This window comes from Pteronotus mesoamericanus, unplaced genomic scaffold, assembly GCF_021234165.1.
Source record: "Pteronotus mesoamericanus isolate MK-2021 breed Mesoamerican mustached bat unplaced genomic scaffold, CSHL_Meso_final contig_246, whole genome shotgun sequence".
Lineage (NCBI taxonomy): Eukaryota > Metazoa > Chordata > Mammalia > Chiroptera > Mormoopidae > Pteronotus > Pteronotus mesoamericanus.
This window is the reverse complement of record NW_026555104.1, coordinates 5,384,246-5,406,601: the sequence shown is the minus strand read 5'-3', so window position 1 is coordinate 5,406,601 and position 22,356 is coordinate 5,384,246. Positions and strand designations below refer to the sequence as shown.

At 42.9% G+C, this 22,356-nt stretch overlaps 1 long non-coding RNA gene across 1 annotated transcript; it reads left to right on the top strand.

The window, feature by feature from the left end:
- Positions 1 to 2,188: 2,188 nt before the first annotated feature.
- LOC129070247 (uncharacterized) lies at positions 2,189 to 22,082 on the top strand. Its single transcript, XR_008529103.1, has 4 exons — positions 2,189 to 2,476; positions 14,878 to 15,006; positions 16,361 to 16,547; positions 19,931 to 22,082. It is a non-coding gene; the product is annotated as an uncharacterized LOC129070247 (long non-coding RNA).
- The last annotated feature ends 274 nt before the right edge of the window (positions 22,083 to 22,356 follow it).

Genomic DNA, 22,356 nt, shown 5'->3' with positions numbered 1-22,356 from the left:
TGAAACAATGAAGATAAACATTGGAACCTCACTTCTTAGTCAATGATGTAATTTTTTTCGCCAAATTAAAGAAAAGATTTTGAATACTTAAAAATATTTCTTATATATATGCTACTCATAATGTAACAACTATTGAAGTGATATACTTTTATACTTAATTTGCCTTATTAGTATTTCCTTTGCCACTCAATTTTAAGTCCAGACAACTACAGAACCGTAAGTCAAACCCTGATTTGTAGAACTGTTAGAGTTCCATGATGTTAATGCCCCTGCCATGGCCAATGTTAAGCTAAAAAATGTGCCATCATTGCACACAGAGTAGGGGAGAGATGGGCAGCCACCAACATACAGTATTTCCATTATATAGATACGACAGACATAAATAACCTCAAGAGCATAGATAATAGTAAAAACACTATAAAATAGTAAGGAAGTGTTACGGTAAACTTTGTTTTGAATATAACTTATTTAATTGTAAGTTTATAGAATTTAAGAGTGGCTTTGTTTAATAAATGTTAATAGTGGCTGTGTTTAACAACTGGCTCGCAAAACTCTTGTAAATTTAACAATCAGCCCCTGTGAGTGAGCAGGAGCTAAGTTCACCACTGTGTGCTTGATTTTCTCTTCCCAGTGAATCTGAATGTTTTCAGCACTTAGAGTTATTTAGTACTTGTATGTGCTAGATACTGGGGTATCAGGGATCTAGTCCCTGTTCTCATGGAGCTTATAGTCTTCTTGCAAAACCAAGTAGTGATCTAGAGCAGTTTTCTAGTATACTTTTAAAAAATTACAAAGTAGAAAAATCCTGTTTGCTGTTCAAGTGCATATTTGTCTTAGTCTAGTTTCTCAGCGACCTCCTAGGCCTGGCTCATTCTGTCACCGCTCTCCAGTTTTCTGGCTAAATGATCTTTCTCTTACTGACGATTTTGGCCAAGGACCATGGAATTAAGGACCAGGAAGTGTTGTGTCTATGTTGGCCTTTGAATCCTGACTATGCACACAGCACCTGCCCTGTTTAGAAAAAACACCTTCCGAACATCTTCTGAAGTGTTTAGACTGCAGGGTTTCCTCATCCTTTATCATCAGAACTTACTTGGAGACCTTCACCCACTTCCATGGGCAAGTGCAATTTCTGGATCCCAAGCAGAAATAAATACATAAATAAAAAACGCTAAATGCCCACTTGCCCTTTGTTAAGAATAAAATATAGTTCATGTTGAGTGGGTGTCCTCATTTTGTAGATTCCCTTCAAATCCGGGATTTTCCGAGCAATGGCTACACCTCTGCTTATGTGAAAAGACACAGGGCTCAGAGAGTGTTGATCATTTTGTCCAGGAATGGGGGGGAGGGTGTGTACAGATGCGTGCATGTGTGCACACACGCATACATATGCAAAGAAAGATTCTTCACGTATGAGCAGAGATTGTTCATCAAAAAGAGCTAGCCGTGAGTTCTCTGTCATCATTGGTAATAGCTCCCGAAATGACTTGGAAAACTTTAATTATGTTAGAGCCTTATTTTCAGCTCCTGTTATCTTTTGAACTCCCGGAGGGTGGGGGAGATGGGTTACCCTGCAGCTTGGACTTTTTCTAAAGAGCCTTTGTCTCTCTGCCCAGGTATTAAGTTGGTGGCGCAACAATCATAGGTACATTTGGTTCACTTTTCTCCCCCCACCCCCGCCCGAAGCGCCGTCCTGGGTCTGAATGTGGGCCTGTGTTCTCCTGGTCCACCGTCCTCAGCCCTGCACAGGGGACTGAAAGAGAATGGGCCACAGGAATGCACCCCGAACAGAGCCAAATTGTTCAAGCTGCGTGAAGAAGAAAGAAAAAACGGGGAGGGGGGCAGGGAGAAGAAGAAAAGCTTTCCTTGTAGGTTCGATTTCTCTGGAGATATTTGGAGGATAACACAGCAATTTTTTTTAGTGGGGGGGGTCCAAGGGGAGCAAAACCGAGAGAGCCGAGTTTGATGGGCACAGTGGCCCATACAGAAAGGTGACATTTGAGAGAACAATTGCTGGGTTGTTTGGCTACATTTGCTGCTATGAATGAAGCTTAAGAAAAGCTGTCTTTGGATTGCTACTAATAGTCATCTTCATCATTCCCGCTCTCTCTCTCTCTTTCTCAGTTCCCTTATGAAATAAGGGCACACAGGTAATAAACAAAGCACTATAAAAGATCAGATTGAGGTATTCTGTGGGCTCATTCAATGTCGGAAGCCAGCATTCTGCACACCACCGCCGAGGCCTTCGGCTTCCGAAGCTGGTTCGAGACTGAGGAATAGCAGTGGGATTAGGCTAGAACTCTGTCCCTTCTTACAGCCTTGTGGAATTGATCAGGACCATGTCCTTGGTCAGCTAACCCACACCCCGTGACCCAGGGACAGAGGAAGAGATGGCAGGGTAGAGATCCTTGGATTTGTTCTTTCGGATTTTGGATTTTGACCTGAATTTCTTTGTCAATCCTCATTCCAGATCCAGGTGAGTGAGTGGCCTGGGTTAAAAAGCTGTTCGTCAGTTGAATCTGACTTTTTTTTATCCCCCCAACTTTGACAGATGTTTCATTTCCGATTCTTAGTTTTCCTCCTGTTGCCATGGTTTAGGCACAGGTGGCGACCTGCCGGCATCCTGCAGAGTCCTGTCTGGCTGCCTGCGGTGAGGGGCAGGCCCAAGGAATTGTGTGGATGGACGGGAGGGAGCTGGGTGGGCTCACTTGATTTGGGGGGATAATCAGTGATGGGTGGATGGGCAGAGCGGGAATGATTCTTCTCCCAACAGACAAGCTTTCTTGCCACGAGAATTCCTGTTCTTGGTCGGGCCTCTATCTTCTGCCTCTGCCTCCTTTCTCGTTCTCTTTTGCTTTCAATTTTCAAGACTCACCCTAAATGATCTTTTGGTTTCAAAGAGAAGAAGCTTCGGTGAGTGGGTAGTGGGCGCCAGCTATGGATTTGATCTCTTCTTCCCTTGAGTCAGTACCCAGTACTCTTGTCTAGAAAGTTCACCCACATGCTGGTGCTGGCAAGCCAGGCTCCTATAGGCCAGCCTCTGGGTTGACAAGTAACTAAAGATGAAAGGCAGACTCCAGGGTTGTGGGGCTCTGTGCTTCACCAGAGCCTAACTGTTCTTCACTCTGCTATTTGTTCTTCATTACTGGGGATGTAATCATCGTTACTGGGGATATAATCTGGTGATAGACAGAACAGAATGGTATCAGCTTTGCAGAGAGGAGTGTGAGGTTTAAATGGTTTTGTGCCTGTGCTTGCATGTGGACATGCACATGTGAAATGTGCATGTCAAAGGTTTGCTGGACAAACCCTTGAGAATGCACTATTGCTCATGGATGTGTAATTCATTCCAGGTGCTTAGTTCTGGGCATCCTAAGGAGAAAACGGTCTGGCACCTATGTATTTGCATCTATGTTTTCATCAGTGAATGACACCAAATAGTGGTTCAGTGTACGCATGCTACAGGATCAGGCTGTCTATGCTTATACACTAGCGTTAGCCCCAGGATTCTAGGCACTTTTCAAATGACTCTCTTGTTGTGATTTCTTTTAACCTCTGTTTTGCGAATAGAGAAACGGATTTGTTGGGGTTTCAGTTATCTCCTAGTTGTTGCAAAGGAAGTCTTTCTGGAATTTAACTAAAACCTTAGACCTTCCAGATGAGAAAGTCTGTGTGTGTTGTGTATGTATTTGTGTGTTAGCACATACACTATGAAAGCATACACAGTAGAACACATATAATGAAAGTTGAATACAAATGGTGGTATATTGCTTGTCCTGTTCAGGTGTGTGTGTATGAATATTAAATGATCATGCTGGAGAATTCTGAGTCATTACAATTTGGTGATTTAGGCCAGGCTCTTGATCTTCTGACAAAGGCTCTTCTGAGAACTTTCAGCAGGAGAAAAGAAGCTGAAGGCTGCAAAGGTATGGTGTTAATTCGTAGGAACGGGGTTCTGTGTAATCCTCATAAATGTATATGATAGGCATGTGCAAAACTTAACATACTAAGCTTTTCTCAGTCGTGAACAATAAATAGATGTTTGAAAGTTTCCCCAATTTGTCATTACACAGCAAATGCTCTCTTTATTTGCTTAGCTTTAAGGCTTTTTTTTTTTCTGTCTTATGTTTTCCTAGCAGCACTGATTTCTCTGAAAATAACAGGGTTTTACTGTGGCTACTGTAATGCTACAAACATTTGGCTTTAACTTGTGCTGGGAACATAGTAGGGATTCAGTAACTGAAGATAAAGGAATGATTACAGTTCCCGACCTATAGTTAAAGTTCACCTCTGTATTTATTTGCACACATAGGTACTGCCTTGAGTAGACTATTCACAGAATTATTGGACTAGCTGTCTTCTGGCTCAATTGACAAATTTGTTTAATGTCTCATTTAATTTATCTGTAACGTAAATTCAGTCAATTAATCAATTGCTCTGGTATTGCGTAAATATATCAGTAACATTTCAGTCCTTCAACTTTCCTTCTTTGTTTGTCTCTCATCATCATCTACATTTAATCACTATGTATTATTGATTTTATATAGCTCGCGTAGGCTAACATAAGACTTCATGTCCTTGGAGACTAGGGTCTGAAATATACATGCAGTACAAGGACGTGTGTACCTACTCCGTTCCGGAACAGAATTTCCTTTCCTTTCCGAATACTTACCCGTGTCTCCTAAGGGGGAACCAGGGTAGTAGCAGAGTGGTAGTTTAAGGGTTATAGGTTACTACTCACATAGAGCGAAAGGGGGAAAAGCACATTATTGCTGGACTGTTCTACAATTAACACTAACTACTAGCCACAATCTGCAGCTCTGTTTTAATAAGCATTTGCCCAAACAAGGTTGGGTGAGGCAGTTCTCAATGATGTCTGGCCCCGGACATCTGCCTTTTACAGACTTATGGGGGCATGGGGACCCAGGGCTCAGACACATGCATTATGCACGGTTCCTGTCTCTGCTGATTAGCCTTGTGGGGAAGGGCGGCATTAAGCACCGGCCCAGCAGTCTTCTAGAACAACATGGCAAAATGCAGGAGAACACACAGTCTTGTGTTTGGGGCTTTAAGACTCTGAGGTGACTTGGTGCTCAGGAGGATTTGAGAGCAGATTGGCTTATGGCCATTACTGTTGGCTAATAATTGCACTAATCTTTTCGAGGGAGGTTTTGTGGGCGTGCATGTTCCCCCTCCCTCAGTCTCCAAGTCGGAGAACAATAAGAGAATTGTGTTTCTGCACTAGTCCATGAGATAGGTCAGGGGCTGCGGCTGGGTGGGTAGGTCTGCAATGGACAGCCTACCAGGCATCAGCCCCAACACCATCAGGGAGGAACCTGAGACCCAGGCACTCTGGCTTTGGCCAAATCAGAGGGGAACATCTGACTAGCTAAGTCCCTTGAACAGCAGCTGTTTTGGGGTGATCAGATTCAGGGCCCTTTGGGGGAACCTCAAAGCAAGTGCAATGCTTGCTGGAAGAGAAAGAAGAGTGTGTGTGTGTGTGTGTGTGTATTCCTGCTCATGTGTGAGCTGCATTTTGTCCATTTTTCTCTTGTCTAAAATTCACTCAGCAACACTGTTCTGTTTTCTTTAGAATGGATGCTATTAAACCTTAACTTGGAGTAGAGATGCCACATGGAGATGTTTCTGTAGAACAGTGACCTTCAACCTTTTTCATCTCATGGCACACATCAACTAATTGCTAAAACTCAGCAGCACACCAAAAAATAATATATGCCTCCAAGGTCAGAAAAATAAGCTCCATGGTAATACAATCCAAAGAGTAGATAACATTGCTGTCCATTTGTTGCCGTGTGTGCTAATTTCATACATTCCCCCCGAAGCGGGCCACACGGTCACGTTAAACATCCTGAGCCTACAAGTTCCTTTTAGTAAATTTCCACGGGGCGGTTGTTCATGTGCTAGGCATTGTGAAAGCAGCGTCCTTGCCAACATATCAACAGGGATAAGTGCAGGTATTTTAATTCTCCTCCACCTCTCGGCCCAGGTTTCCCTGGTGCCCACTTTGGGGGTGTTGTGCGTCTCCCTCCATCTGCTCCCTGTTAAGCAGCTGCTGAGTTTAGTAACAAGGAGGCTGGTGTGGCCGGTGGATGGAGCACGCTGTTAGTGTAATTTGGCAGGAGGCTGCATGCTGGCACCGAAGGGCAGTGAAAACGAGAGAAGGTGAGGGTATTTCCACAGGGCGGAGGACAGGGCGGGTAGCGAGGCTAGGCAACCCTGCTGCCACCCGTGGCTGTCGCCCTTGGGGAGCTGCTGATCAGAATCAGACCGCGGTCCAAGCCGAGACACGGTTTCTCCCCTCTCAAACCCTAGGAGTTCTCCAGCCTGCGCCGTCCAGCTCCTCATGAACATTTCCAAATTAAAAAAAAAAAAAAAAATACGTGTGGAAAAATACAGTAAAAGTGACAGCGCCTTCCCAGTTTCCGACAGTTCTGTTTTGACTTCACAATCAGCCAAACTGGAGCCCCTGAGTAGCTGGCTTAATTTGTCACCTTGAATTATTAACCGTTTCCCTGCCTCTCGTGGTGGGTGTCCTTCTGGCTCCTCGCCCACGGCTGGCTCAGGGACCCGTTAATCCTGTGTCCTTTCCTTCGGGCTGCGGCTCTGCCCAAAGAGCCTCCATAGAGTCAAATTTGAATTCACTTCGCTGTCACCTCCCTGTTGGTTTTTGCCAAATGGTGGCTGAAATAGAGGGTGATGGTCAGGACAGGAAAGAATGACTCCGGAGTCAGCTCTCACAGGGCCCAGCCTGTCCTCCAGAAGTCCCCCACTTTAGTACGTTTCCCTTGGTTAAGGGCCAAAGGCAGAGAAGGGCTTGTTTTAGAACAGGGATGACATAGGATGCAGCCTCCAGGGAGGCAGAGGGAGAACTAGTGCGTTTCTTTTTTATGTCAGCACGTTAGTCTTCGTAGCATCCAGTCACTTCCTCTGGGCTTCCTTCTCTCCTTTCCCCCCTCATCGCCCTGGCCCTGCGTCCCTCCACTGGGTCCCTTGGGTGCTCAGGCTCTCCTTGGGCAATGCCGTCGGCTCAGACCATCTCTTGATCTCCCCCTTTCTCTCAAAATGTCCACATCCCCAGTACCATTCTTCTTGGAGCCTTGTGCTTTGGGGCCAACTGACTCATTAATATGAGAAATTAATCCGAGTTCATGAATTCTTTAGGAGCCGTGTTTTAATGCATTAGTCAGAAACAGTGCATTTCAAAACTAAGGTGTCTTTTTATTGTTTTTTAAAAAACCACTTGGACTGAAATTTTGTTTCATTTTTATAAAATATACATTTTATTATTTTTAAAGAGTTAGTAAACTAGCATGATTTATAATTCAAAATGTAAAAGTGCATAGAGTTAAAAAAACAAAAACAAAAACATTTTCCTCCAGTAACTCAGATCTTTCTCTGGAGGCAACAGAAACACTAGTTTATTGCCTATAATCTCTACCCTTTTAAAGTTTTGAAAAAATGTTTTATTTTTGAAAAGTTTTAAATTTAAAGAGCAAGTTGCAAAGATACTACACAGTTCCTATAGAAGCCATCACCCTGTCTCTCCTCTTGTTAACATCTTACGTTGTTGGGGCACGTTCGTCACAGTGAAGGGACCAACACTGGTACATTACTATGAACTAAATTCCATAGTTTATCAGATTTTACTAGTTTTATCCCAACGTCCCTCCTCTGTTCCACAATCTCATCCAGAATACCACCTGACGTTTAGTGGTTGTGCGGCCTTAGCTTCCTTTAGTTTGTGACAGTTTCTCAGAACTCCCCCTTGTTTTGATGATCTGGACAGTTTTGAGGATGGCTAGTCAAGTATTTTGTAGACTGTTTCTGAGTTTGAGTTTAGCTGATTTTTTTTTTTTTCCTAATGGGCATCCAGGTTTTATGGGTTTGAGGGAAGCACAATTGCCATCATTGTGCCAGGGGCACATGGTCGCCACATCACTTGTGTTTGGTGATGTGGACCCTGACCGTGTGGCTGAGGTACTGTGTACTCACTTTCTCCGCTGTACAGTTGCTTTGCCTCCCTTCCATGTGCACCCTTCGGAATAGAGTCACAATTCAGCTCACACTCAGTGACTGAGGAGCTATCTTCTACCTCCATGAGGTCCCTTTCATTTTTAACAATGTGCCGACCTACTTTATAGGCTTTTTATAGGCCTTTCCCCCCCCCCCAAACAACATATTGAGAGATTATTCCGTATCAGCATTTAAAGAACTTCTGTATTCATTATTCATTTGCATTTATTTTACAGATATAGTAATACTGAATTCTAAGTGCTCCTTGTAATGGGCTTTTAAGTTGCTTCAAAATGTCCGTCTTGTAAACAATGCTGATGTAAATAACCTGATTCATGTTCAAGTTTTCCTGCAGAATCAACTCCTAGGTCAAATTTTTACTTAAACCGAATAGGATTTATAATTCCTCTAGTTATTGCCAAATTGCCTCCCATAGACAGTGAACCAATTTATACTCTGTCAGTAATATAATATATTCAAAATGATTCAGTATACAGACTTTCAAGGAGAGGGAGAAAATATTTTTGAATTGGTGGCCCATTCGATGTTGCTGTATTGATCTTAAATCACGGCACAGTAAGAAAAACTATAGGAAACCCAATTCTTTAGGTGCAGCCTGGCCTGTGAACTAATTTAAGGAGTCCAGAGCCCAGCCAGCATGCTGAAGACCTCACCTGTCTCCTGCTCAGCTCTTACATTAACTAGGCTCCTATCATGACCTTCCCCTGACATGCTCTTAAAACCTTCCTGTCTTTGCACAGAACACTCTCCGTTCTTTCCCAACAATCCATTCACCCACCGGAAGCTCACATCTCGGTTAGGCCTGTGTGGCTCATTTTCAGTCATCTGAGCACAAACACACTCCATCTGCCTTATATTTACTTGCATCTGTATGCTCCCATGCTCGCCTCTAATGTCACTGCAATATTGAAGGATGACTTCAGATTCCAGGTGTATTGTGAATATTCTGGGGGTGGGAATGTATCTTCTCTTTTTTGCATTATTTCCCAAAGGCTCCCGAACCCAACAGAAGTAAGTTCCTATTGTTAGCGGAGTTGCTGATGGACCCGCTTCTTCATCCCTTTATCACCTGATACAGGAAAGAGCTGCCTGGAAAGAAGCCATTGCTGTGAGGTTGTCCGTCTATCCCTGGCCTGTTCGTGCCCACACTCCTTTTTCAGAATAACATGAGTGGGACAGATATTTTCTTTGTGGCTAAATGATTATTTCTCAGGGGTGGTGAGAAATAGTTATAAAGATTACTAGTAAGATTTAAAATTATCTGGAAATGTTGTAAATCACTGAAGATTCACTCGAGGCCACACAGGGCTTCGTGGATGGTGGGGATCGGGGTTTCTCTGCTGTATCGGCCCTGGGATGCCATGAATTTGCTTACTGCAACTGGGTTGGCTGCTTCTTGGGAAGACTCCCTGACTTGACCGTACACTAGGATCCTTTTGGTGCAAATCCACATTGAGGCACAAACTCTGCTCTCGCTTACATAGGTCGTCTTTTGTGTAAGTTTCCGGAAACCCCGCCTTCCTAGGATCAGAGCCATGAGAAGGCTAGTGTCATGCATTTGGGGACGGGCTTTTTTGTCTAAAGAAACACATCCCTCCTGCCCTTGCACCTCTCCTTTTAACTCCTTGCATGTTTCTATGGATATGGTTTTTATTCTGTTTGGCTCTCGTCCATTTAATCTATTTACATTATGGGGTTTTCACATTGGAAGGACTCTTGGAAACCCAAGGAAAAGAAACCCAGAAAGACAAAGCCTCTCTCAAGGTCTCAGAACTGGTTGAAGAAGCCCAGTGGTCTGCTCAGGCAGGTCTCTAACACTCATGGGCTAGCTTGTTTCTATCACATTCCCTTAGTTATCAAATAGCGAATAGTGATAATGTGGTGATAATAATAGCTAGTGTTTATGGAGAACTTCCCACAAGCCTATGGTACAGTTAATGTTCTACCTATATTGTTCCCTTACAAGAACACTCTAAGGCAGGCAACTTTCATTTTTCTCCATTTAGCAGATGAGAAAATTGAGGAAACAGATTAAATTATTTGCCCAAGGCTAATAACAGGTGAATTCAGGACAGTCAGATTGCAGAGCGTATACACTTATCCCCATTATTATGCCTTTCTGTGCTATAGTGCATGGCAAAGGAGCCTGTGGGATGAACAACGTTAATGTTGCTAGAAAAAATATGGAAGAAATGATCTCTGCCCTTCAGAATTTTCATTCTAGTGGAGGGGGCAAGACCTGGAGGTAGATTGGAGGATAAAATACAGAGAGAGCAGCCATTTATATTTGAATTCCAAATAATCACTGAACTGTTATCAGTATTATTATGTCTCAAATAGTGCATGGGACATAATAATATTAACAGATTTGTTTATTAAAATTTTAATTTGTAAATTGAACATTACATTCCTGATAAAACTATATTAAAAAATATAATATATCCAAATAGTACATTTATCCTAAAAAATACATTTGTTGTGGATCTGAAATTTAAGTTTAACTGATTCTCATGCATTTTTATGTGTGAAATCTGGCTACTCTGCATGGACAGCATTTAGAAAACATGGAAGAGCTTATGCTGGCGCAGTATTTACTACATACTCCTCCTTATCCTCACCCCAGGTTATCTTCTCCCCTCCTTCCTTCTCTTCCTGTATACCTCTTCCTGTTGCCCCCCACCCCAACGCACTCCACCCAGAATACACAGCCTTGCGACGCAGCAGCAAGTCCTAGAGGGATGGCACACTCTGTCTAGCAGTCAGCATGAAGACATCTTCCTTTCTGCCCCAGTGCCCAGGCCAGGGGTGTGTCCTGTAACTCCTGAGGTCTCCACTGTCCTCGAGGAACACTCTTCCTCTTGGTGATCCCCAATTGCTCTGCCAACCCTCCACCCCACCTGAGACATACGTTTCACCCAGGTCCCCACCCCGCCCAGTGGTGTGCGCTGGTTTGCATCAGGCTACTTCGTTTTCATTAATATTCACCTAAGTCACAGGGTGGGTGATTGGGGGGGGGGGGTGACGTGAAGGGAATGAGGCAGCAAAGTCTGGCTCCTTCTTTGTCCTGTCTCTGAGATAGTCTTTCACGGGGATCAGGGCGAGCTGTTGGGGTGGGGTGGGCGTGTGCTGCGAGCACACTGGTTAACAGTTGCCGCCTGTGTACTCTCTGGGAAGGGGGTGGTGCACTGGCTATTTTAAGGCCAGACTGGTGAATGCTGGGTTCCCCTTCGTTTACCTAGGCTCTCAGTGTTTTCCCTGGCACACCCCAAAGTGGTCACAGAGTGTGGGAAGCCAGGCAGGGAAAAAATTAATGCTCTGGGATGACGCCCCTGGTAGCTGCTGCTAAGTTCCATGGAAAAGACGGGGGCCGGGGGAGTGGGGGGCTCACTATCTGTGTCTATGGGTGTCTCTGAAAGCTTTAAGCTGTACTGGCATCTACTCAGCTCTAGAGATGGTGGAAACTTGGCTGTAAAGTCAGTCCGAGGCCTGCCTGGTTGCCCCAGCCCCACCCACTCCCATGGAGTGCCGTTGCCCACACTGAATGCCCCTTTATCGTCAGTGAGCGATACTGACTTTTCAAAAATACTGTGTAGGCCTTGTGTCCCAGATGCCTGTGGCATGCAGCCTCTGCTGCCCTTTCAAGGGTGTTGGCTTCAAAACCCACCCAGAAACCTGAGAAAAATGTCTCCACTTGGCATCTCAGGAGGCTGACTCCAACTGACTTCTGTTTCTTAGCCCGCTGGCCACAAGCTACCTAGTGGACGGTTATTATAAGGGAAGGAAACAACTTCAATACTAGGAATTATGCAGGAAACACATCACAGTTATTTAAAAGTTTCACACAGAGCATTCCTTGCATCACTTAGACTCACACGGTAAAGATTTAGTTCATCGCCTTCCATGAGCTGTATGCAGACTGGCTTTCCAGGAAAGTTCCCGTTGGCTGTCCGCAGGCTTGGCTCTCCTGGTTAGCACTGTTCCACTAGAGCCAACAGTGGAAACTGAGTCTAAATGTAGGTGTGAAGTTGGGTGTGTGTTTAGGTAGTGGTCCTTCCCATGGGGCAAACCCTTGTTAATGCCGATTGGACCAGACATTGGGTCACCGCAGCACCATGTAGTAGAAGTCATTGGACCTACTTTACGGGTGCCAGATTAAGTGCCAGCTTGACTATGGCCACCAGATAAGCTCAGATTGAATGGGATCTGTTGGCTGGAAGAGCACTTGTATCTGAACTGGCCAGGAGATAGAGACTGTTAAACATGGTCTCTAGTTGACTCACAATGGACTTCAAGACGTCACACACAAATCACTTGAGACTATTGAGAGTTGAGTACAGAGGGTCCCTGAGACAATTCTTCATGTGAACCTTTGTTCCCATAAAGCTAATGTCTAGTATACAAGCTCTGAGTGTTGCCTTCTAAATTCCTAGTTGGAAGTGAGTGCTGGGAAAGTACTCAGAGTCTCTAGTATTTGACCAAGTCTATGCCAAGTCATAATCCCAATTTCTATTGATGGTTAGCTTCCCTTACGATCCCAGTTCCCATTACTTCTCCTTTCAATCAACACGTCCTGCCCTCAGTTGATATTATTGCTTCTATTTGTGACTGCTGGCTTGTCTGGATTTTGAAAAGTCCCCATAGCATCTATAAGTGAAAAGATCCACAGGCATTGGCCTTTGTCCACATTCATTATTAACACGTTATGATTTTTAATTAAGTTCTTGAAGACCAGAAGACCACAGCCTCCTCACTATAGACAGACCTTCCCCTTACATGGGAGACAGCAGTTAATGAAGCACAAATATCTAGAAAAAATATCATACTCCAGTTCTTACCCCAGCACCCTGAAAAGTGAAAAGAAGAGGCAGTGTTTTCAGGGCCCGTCTGGGTCTTGGTATCCCAACCCCCAGACTTGCCCATCGTTGCTCATCAGATAATTTTCCCTCCCCCTGTAAACATTTTATCTAGCATTAAACCTATTTTGGGGACAAGTTGCTGTTATTCCTTTTTGACTAATTATCTTTTCTCCAAAATCTGATGCCTATATTCTTTCTATTATGCAGCAAATGACATTCATTCCATAAATCTCTAAAGTACTTACTATGGGTAATCCTCTATGCTTGGTGCTCTGAAGGGCATGGATGAGGTCAAATGCAAACAAGGGACACTTGATGACCATGCCTAGAACTAGCTGGCAATGGCAAGTCAACAAACAGATTGTACAGGCATGATACTGACAATGTATTATACGTGTGTTTTTGCCAACGTATTCAGATCGGCTAAAACTCATAGAAACGAATTAGAAAAATGCAGTCACTTTTTCACTCTCAGATTTATTTAACATATATTTTTTTGAAGGTTTTTAATGTCCAAACCTCTCAGTTAAGTACTAAGAGGAAAATAGTTAAATTTCCTGCCTTCAAGGAGCTCACAATTAGGCCATTAAGAGAGACTGTGAGTAGCTCTTGTTTATTATTTTTATTGTGAAATATAAAGATGGAGTCTGTTATTTGCTAGAAAATTTATGATTTGTGAAATGCAACCACACCAATGCAGGTTCAAGTGGACAACACTCTACCATAGCCATCCTTAGATTAAAAATTGAAAAAATTTAAAGAGGGAAGAAAGGTTGACATGAAAGTGAATTTTTGAAAAGCCTTTCTCTGTGTTGAAGTCTTCACTTGACAAGATATGTTGCATGTTCAGGAAGAAAGGCTGTTACAGAGTACAGTTCATCAGGGGAACCCTCACAGGTGGCTTTGATTCAACACAGCTTTTGGAGAAATTGAAGGTCACAGAGAGACAGGCCTCCAGGAAGGGAAAGCCTTGAGCAGAATGTAGAGGGGGAGTGAGGAAGTTGGCATGGTGGTGGGTGGTGTGAACAGGGAATAGAAAAAGATTCACTTAACATGATGGAAAAAGCAAAGCTGTGTGATAAGAAAGGAAAAAATAAAAAAGAGGTAAGTGTAGGATTTGAGTGTTTGCTAGGATGAGGATTTTTTAAAAAAATTATTAATTTAATCCTTTTTAGAGGGGAAGGGAGGGAGAGAAGGAGATAAATATCAATGTGCGAGGGAAACATGGATTGGTTGCTTCTTATATGCCTCTGACCAGGGACTGAACCTGCCACCCAGGCACATGCCCTGACCAGTAATTGAACCTGCCACCTTTTACTTTGCAGGATGATGCCAGCCAACTGAGCCACACTTGTCAGGGAAGGATGAGAATTTTTTTTTAATTAAATCAAATTTTCCTGGAGGTCCATCAGATTTCAACGCCAGGATCTTTCCTTTGCAAATGCATTGTGCATGCTTTAAAAGGGGGAGTCAGAAAATCTACCAGATAAACAGGGGGTCAACATGGAGAGTCCATTTACACATTTTACATGGAAACAAATGAGAAAAATATTTTAGCAGAGAAAATAAAATGTGCATGAATGTTAAAGATAAAAGTAGGAGGTGGAAAGAAAGTTCATATTTTCAGCTGGCCACTCCCAGACCCCCAGAAATCTTTTTTTCTACTTCCCTCTATTTTTAGCATCAATTTCATTAAAAGCTTTGAGGAATACTGCCCTCCATCCATCACCAGCATTCACCTCTCAGTTTGTCCACTTAACATAAAACATGCCATGAAAAACATTTCTACCTTCAAAACAGCATGGTATCAAAACACCTAAAGCAAACACTGCTAGAATATGCAAGAACAATTTGGGCAAAAAATACACTTGTAAACTCAAACAAGCACAAAACCACAAAAGAAAACCAGCAAAGGGAGAAACTTCTGTTGAGCTCTTCTTGAACATGCCTTTTCTTCCTTTTTTAGGTAGGAGTGGTTGTACTCTTGGATATCTCCAAGAGCGGCTTCAAGAGTCGACTACACCAGTAGTGCCTACAGCTGGGAAGTTTATGCCAGTGGAAGAATCTGTAGTGTCTCACAGATTATGCGGCTACGGTATGTACCTACTTCCTGGAACAGAACAAAATGGCAGCCCTTTTTCCCTCCATGAAAGACTTCATAGGAGAAAGTAGGTTTCCTATTCGACTGCCATCCATTTCATGACCTTGCCCTTTTTCAGTCCTTTCTTTTGAAAAGATGCAGACATAGAGCCACTACTTCAAGGATTCAATGAGAGACAGACGGTTACCTCAGTAGAGTAATGTTGCTGTTATTAATAATTTTAAGGATAACAAAAATAACATTTGATGCTTACGGAATAGTAACTGTATGTTATGCACTATTCTAGTGGTTCTCGGCCAGGGGTGAGTTTGCCTCACTGGGGACATTTGGACATGCCTGGAAGCATTTTTGAGTGTTGCTCTGGAGGGGTCGTGGCATGTGGGTGCTGGTGCTACTGGCATCTTGTGAGCAGAAGCCAGAGATGCTGCTAAAATTCCTCTAACACATAGTATGGACCCCCACAACAAAGACTTATCCCCCGTGAAATGTCAGTAGACTGAGGTTTTTATACACACTTAACCTCCCAAAATAACCCTATGAGGCACATATTATTGTCCCCACTTTACAGATGAGAACATTTAAGCTTAAAGTAATTAGTTCAAACTGTTTTGACCTTTGGATACTCTCAGGTTTCTTCCTTGAGATCTATTTGGTTCTGTGATAATTGCAGACAATTTAGGTTTCTTCAATGGCCAGGAATAAGTTCCCTCAAATGTCAGCATGAAAGTCATTCAGCTCAAGCTGGCCCGACCCCCACCCCATTCGGGGATGAGGCTGGCTCACTAACAGCTGGTGACTGGGACAGGGGGAAGAAGATATTATATAATGTCTGCAAAAGTAACGAAAACTTGACTTAACTGCTATGATAAGCAAACAGTAAGATAGCACATGAGAATCCACAGTGATTTAAAAATATGTTTTCTAAGCATAGAGTCCAGACGGTTCCCTCACATCCTCTGTTCCTTATTCCTAACCTCTGATAGTGGTGCGCCGTGTGCTGTTGAGAAAACAGAGGACCCGATGCCATGGGACTCAGACAAGAGTGGCAATCTCTATTCTGCAACCTTATACAGAATTAGGTCATTGAATTCCAAAAGCGTTGGGTCCTCAGGAAGACAACTTCTGTTTTTCTTTTTTCCTTTTTGATAAATGCCAAGCCCTTGTCAAAATATTTATGACTAGACAGAGGAAAATCAGATGTTTTCTTTTGAATCATTTCTCTGGATTTGGCCTGGACGTTTTGACCAGTTCTTTTCTTTCCTTTGCTCTTTTTTCCTTCCTCCTCTCCATTTTTCCCCAACTTTTTTTACTATTCTCTCTAATTCCATCTTTTCCTTTCTCCTTATAGTATTTCTCATTGCCCATATGCAACGTTAAGGAAAGGAAGGGAGGAGAATTGCTTAAATAATGAAGACTGACCATCCAATGGAGAAGTTGGTATGGCTGGGCCAATGATGGCAAAGGTTGTTTGGCGGCACCAACTTTGAAGCCTTTTGAAGATAAATGAAAACTCCCTGAAAGGCTGGACGCCATAGGTACAAATTCAAATAATGGTTTTCATAGGTACAACAATTTTCAAAAACTTTTTGCTCTAACCAGCTGTCTGCTTTGTCCAACCACTGATGTGTATTTATATATTATTGCTGTTATTTCAATTAACTAAATTCAATGAAACTCAAAATACAATTTAACAAACATTTGTGTAAATGTCTATTATGTGACAAGATGAGTATGAAGTCACTAACCTCTGCCCTGGAGAAACTTAACATTTTGGTGGGGAAATGAGTAAATGTACATCCAACTGTCGTTTAGGTAGATGTATTAGTTATCTATTACTGCATAACAAATTGTACCAAAATTTAGCAGCTTAAGATAATTCACATGTACCTTTGCACAGTTTCTGTAAGTCAGGAGTCTGGGCATGGCTTACCTGGGTCTTCTGCTTTTCATTTTTTCACAAGACTAATCAAAGTGTTGGTCTAGACTCTGGTGGTGATATCTGGAGCCTCAGCTTGAGAAAGGTTCACTTCTAAGCTCACCCACGTGGTTGTTGGAGGGATTCATTTCCTTGACGGTGGTTGGACTGAGGGTCTCGGCTCCTCACCAGCTGTTGGCTGAAGGCCACCCTTACCTCCTTGCCACAAGGGTTGCTCCAACAGAGCAGCTTGCCAACAGAGTGCAAGCTGAGGAGGCCATGGTCTGATGACAAAACCAAAGTCACTATCTTACATAAACTAATTTTGGAGGTGACAGTGCATCACTTTTGTATATTATGTTGATTAGAATTGAGTCGTTAGGTCCAGCCCAAACTCAGAAAGAGAGGACAATGGCTTGAATACTGGAGTGGGGGGTGGGAGGGATCACTGTGTCAGGAGCTGAGTACCACATAAATGTTAAAGGTCATGATTCCACCCAAGCAGGGAGTGGTGTGAGAAATCTTATCTTTAAAAGGAGGTATCTTCTGACTATATGGATATCAAACAGTTCTAGAAGATTTTGACATCTACCTGTGATTTGTAGAATAATCCTAGACTTGCAGAATTTATCATTGGAAGTATGGGAGCTCACTGAAGATACTATATCCCTAATCATAAAGAAATATGGACCCATGGCAGGTCTCCAAAGTCATATTTATGGTTGTTCTATTCAGTATGTGTCCCAAGGAAATTTTTGTAGTCAACCGGTTATGTATCTGTTCATTTGCTCACTCATTTTATGGATCAGTAATACTAGCTAGTGAAACTCAAAGAGGAATTACTTTTGAGAAACTAGATAATGAAACTCAAAAATGACTAAGATTCACTGTTCAGGGCCTCTACTCAGTTTAGGCCAAGGGTCAGTGAGGTATGTCCTTTGGGTTAAATCTGCCCTTCCCTTGTCTGTTTTTGTATAGCTCATGAGATAAGAATGGTCTCTACATTTTTTAATGTTTGAAAAAATAAACAAAAGAAAAATATTTTGTGATACATGAAAATGATATGAAATTTAAATTTCAGTGCCTCTAAAACTATACTAGGACATACCCATGCCCACTGATTCATGCTTGTCCGTGGCTCATTCTGTTACCGCAGCAATGTTGAGGAGATGCTGCAGACACCACATGGTACACAAAGCCTAATATATTTACTGCCTGGACCTTTAAAAGGAAATGTGCCCACCCCTGGTCTACAGGAAGATTGACGTGCAAACAAATAATTACTGCATCATGATACGTGATATACTTGACTTACAGATTAAGGTCATCAGAAGCACAGAGGTGGGAGTTCTGTTCATAACTGTTTCTGGTTGGTCAGTGAAGGCTTTTTGGAGTTCTCATTGAGGAAAGCAGAGGCTTTCCTGAAATGAGATGTGTCAAAGGAAAACTTTTTTATGGCACTTGTTGAAGATGGTAAGGACGACTTATTTAAGACAGGCTACTGCAATGATGTTTTATGTTTGGGGTTGGTGAGAAATTGGGCTCAGCTTTGAATATAACAAGGACTACTAGAAATTTATAGCCAAGAGGCAGGATGGCAGGGTCATGTGGTAGAAACATCAAAGGTAGGGGGATTTTGGCTAAACCAGCTTGATGGGATTTTTGCAGAATGTTGGTCAGGGTGATAAGATATCCAGGGTGTGAAATAAAGAATTTGATCAGCTATCAAGGGTGAGGAAGTTTTGCAAAACTGATCCAGCAGGATTCTTGCTAAAATTAAACTGGCCCAAAAACAGAGCCCAAGGTGGGACCTAGTCAGAAACAAGAACCTGACTCAAGTTCAAAGGAGAGGATCTTTGAGTCTTTGTCAGAGGAGATAAAACAGGTCCTTCAATTGGTGGCCATGGACTTTTCAGAGGGTTCACATACTCCCTGAAATTGTTTGCCAAAACCTGTGTTAATATGCATATGTGCATTTTTTCCCCTATGAAAGGGGTATAGCCCTTTCAACAGGTTTTCAACAGTTTAAGAATCACTATTGTGGGCAGACATGGCAGCCCGTGGAAAGCCACAAAGGTGTAAAAGAAAACAGCACACTGATAGAGGTCAATGGTGAAAATACAAAAAAGGTTCCTAGGGGGTAAGGATGGAGATGAGGCTTAAACAAATGTCACCCACCATCAGAGGGATAACCCAGGACCTAGGCAGAGCAGGGGTCTGAGGCTGACTCAATATAGTTTAAAGCACTAATCTGTATAGAGATATTGAATAAAACCAAGTTAAATATATTTGGTCTTTGCTCTCAAGTGGCCACTCCATCAAAAGCAGGTGATGGATGGGCAAGAACTCAGCCACCCTACAGAGAGGTTATGGGTTGCCAAAGCTAGAGGAGTTGGCCAGATGTCTATTTCCTTCATTAATCCTCGATCAAATCCTATCCCCCATCCCCCTCCAAACCAAAGCAACATTGACTAAATCTGCTTCTGGTCCTAAGAAATTCTGGCCAAACAGCAAGAGGTCGGCACGAGACCCAGCTTCCTCCTCAAGGGTCTTTATACTTGGTTGTACTGTGGGCATGGAGAATGACTTAGAACCCCCCAGTACTGGGAGGGAAGAGTTCCCAGGACGGAGGAGCACAGGGCCTCTGGACATGAGGTGTGTGGGGAAGGGGTAATGGTTTTCACTGAATTCCTTTTTATATTTTATTTAGATTAAGTTCTGCTCAGCAGGGTGATTTCTTAATTAGAGCCGCCCAGCCAGGCAGACCTCCAGCTCAGGCCCCTGTGCTGCCTTCTAAGGTTTCATGAAGGACCCTGTCCCGCCTTATTTCCTGAGTTCTAATATTTGAATAGTATGTAGTGGATTTCAATGGAGGAAAAGACATGTAATTTAATCATCTTTATTAGATTTTGCCTGTCGATGGGGAGAGGGGAAGGAAGGAGGAGGGACATGTGTCCTCTCTTTGTTAATTTTTGTTTTCCTTTTTCTCTACCTTTCTTCCAGTGGTCAAAGAAGGAAGAGACTCAGTGGTCTTTTCTTTTTCTTTCATTTTTCAAACAAAGAAGCTAAATGAGACCATTAAGCCCAGAGGAGAATGAGTTCCTTGCAGAACTTCTCAAGGCTTGGTGGAGAGATTTACGTAAACAAACTCTTCGGTTCCTCCTTTGGTAGCCTTGACCCCAAGAGTGGACATGGTGGTGACCGCACGGCTTTCTGTCCTCTCCGTCACCACAGAAGGCGCAGCTGTGCTCAGCAAGACCTCGTGAACTGGAGGAAAATTAAGAGAGAAATGCTCCATGGTGTATTCTCATACCTGTCATAAATTGGCCTCATTAGGGGCCACCGTCCAGGGGAGAAAACCCAGCATCTGGAAGCAGAGAGAAGATTAGATGCTGAGGGAAGGAAGGCAGGTTTGTCATGTTGCTGTCCTCAGAATGGGACAGGGAAATGGCAGGGCTTAACAAGAGCAATGGACAGCAGGGGCTCTTTTAGGGGAAATAAATCTATTGGAGTTTTCCAAGAGAGAATTCAGCATGGCACATTCATTGAAAAAGTAACAGAAAAAAAGTTGTGTCCAGAACTCTCCCAATTGTCCTTCTAGACACAATAACCCCCAAACCTCCTTGCTTTCAGCTTTCTATACCAATGGGCACATTAGATGATGTTTTGTGTCCTTTTATTTATATTCTATTACCCCACTCCAACCCCAACACACACACACACACACACACACACACACACCCCGTGCAGCCTCTAATCCTCCCTACTGCCCCTATCCTGTTGATCTTTCTTCACTTAAAAATTATCAGCAAAGAATTTATTCATTTGGGAGAATTCCAGGCACTACATTTATGTTCAGTTCAAATGAAATGGGATCCAGACTTTTCAAACCGTGCTGCTTTGCAGATAAAACACAAAGGCAGGACCTCATTACCTGGAGACCGGGCCCTTTCTCTTGCCTCCCGCCTTTTGTTTCTAGGCAATTTTAAGCTTGTTTGGAAAGTCTCATAACGGGGACAGAACTTTTTTTTTTTTACCATGTCTATTTCAGGAGGGTTTTGAGTTAAGAATAATGAATATATCTCCAGACAGATGGAAGAGTTTTACTAAAGCTAGAAAAGACACTTTTCCTAATAACCTCTATAGGCTGATCCTAATCCTCTCATTGTTAAAAATGGTCTACAAGATTCTTATTTAGGTGCCAAATGTCTTTATGAAATCATTATATTAACACACACACAAAATTCTATTACAATGAGTTTCTCTGTAAGATCAAAAGTTCTTTATGGTCCTACTGATAAAAAGGTGAAATTCCAGGAAAGCCAAAAGTTTGGCCAAGTTTTTCAAAATTTACTGCACTATAACCAGAGGGTTTACTAGGTCCAAGCCAGGAAAAGGCCTAAGTTTTATCAAAGCAGTAGTCCCTAACAAAAATAAAATTGTGCAAAATAGAAATAAGTTGTTGGCAACATTGTAATATGATGTGACCTGTAGAAAAAAACACAATGGGCTTCTGTCTGATACCCACTTCGATTTTAAAAACTCAAGCGGCAAATTCAAAAACAAACTGCACCAGCAAATCCAAGCTTTGCAGGCTGTGAAAAGAGCTTAAAAGTGAAGAGAAGCAAAGTCTGGTATGACTGTATATCAGATTTTGAAAGTAAACCAAAAAAATTTTTTTCGAATGCAAAATTAACGCAGATTTGTTAAAGGGGAAAATTTTTCTCATAAGGATATGTGTTTTGGGTCCCAGACTTGATTTTGCCTTCATGAGGAGCTCAGTGGTAAAAGCTCAGTGTTGGGCTGTAGCTAGAATCGTATGGGGCCCAATGGATACTAGGGGAACCTAAAAAGAGAAGAAGACACCAAACTTGGAGCATCTAAGGACGATGGCCTGTTAAGGGGACTTGGAGGGCTAGCCTGACCAAGTCAGGAAAGTCAACAGGAGGGTCTAGGGGAAGCGGTGGACACAGTGAGACCGTGCGTGACTGAGATCTTAGGCAGCAACAAGAGGCTGCAGCAGAGGTGGAAAGGATGTGGCTGATGTTAAAGAGAGACGGGGGAGCCTGCAAAGGGCTTGGCCCTAGAGATATACTTAAAATCCTTTAGCCTTTCCAAGATTATTAACCCAAATTACCTTTCTTGCTTATTCCAGATGCCTTAGTATCTCGTATTATCACTAAGGACCTGCCATGTTAAAAATAAACATTTGGGAAGCAAGGGTGATTTTTCTCTTTTCTTTTTAATTGCGATGTTGATGTACTCATGGCCTGACATGACATGAGGTCTGGCTTAGATTAGCCCCTGGCTGAGCGACCCACGCTAATTTAGTGACTGCAATTATGCCTGCCTCTAACCGTGGCCTGTTCTTTGTGGGACGTGCCCTTTGAGCTGTTTTTCTCCAATAGAAGCAGTGGGAATGTTGAGCC